Source organism: Penaeus monodon, chromosome 15 (genome assembly GCF_015228065.2).
Source record: "Penaeus monodon isolate SGIC_2016 chromosome 15, NSTDA_Pmon_1, whole genome shotgun sequence".
Taxonomy (NCBI): domain Eukaryota; kingdom Metazoa; phylum Arthropoda; class Malacostraca; order Decapoda; family Penaeidae; genus Penaeus; species Penaeus monodon.
Window position 1 is genome coordinate 23774726 of NC_051400.1, and position 419 is coordinate 23775144.

Genomic DNA, 419 nt, shown 5'->3' on the forward strand with positions numbered 1-419 from the left:
GAAATTTTCCAACTAAAACATAGCGGAGATATCTTCCTCCCCCCCTTTGAAGGTGATTTTCGGTCCGGGGAGAGAGGGACAACACCATCCAACCCCTTTCCCGCGAGCCCCAAACCAGTTCTTTAGAGCCGGAGTGGCGGGGCATCAGATAAGATTTGTTTATCACGTGCATTGCAATTCCCGGCTTACTCTTTTCATGGGCCCGGGGCATAAAAAAAAAATTGGGAAAATTTCCAGGCTATACCATGATCCAAAGAGGATTTTTAAACGGAATTGGGGAAACAGGTCAGAGGGCAAGGGGTCGAGCGTGGCGAGAACTCGGGATTAGCGTAAATGGAGCATATATATAATATAATAATATATTTATAAAATTATATATTAATAAAAATAATATATAATAAAATAATATCTTTTCGGGA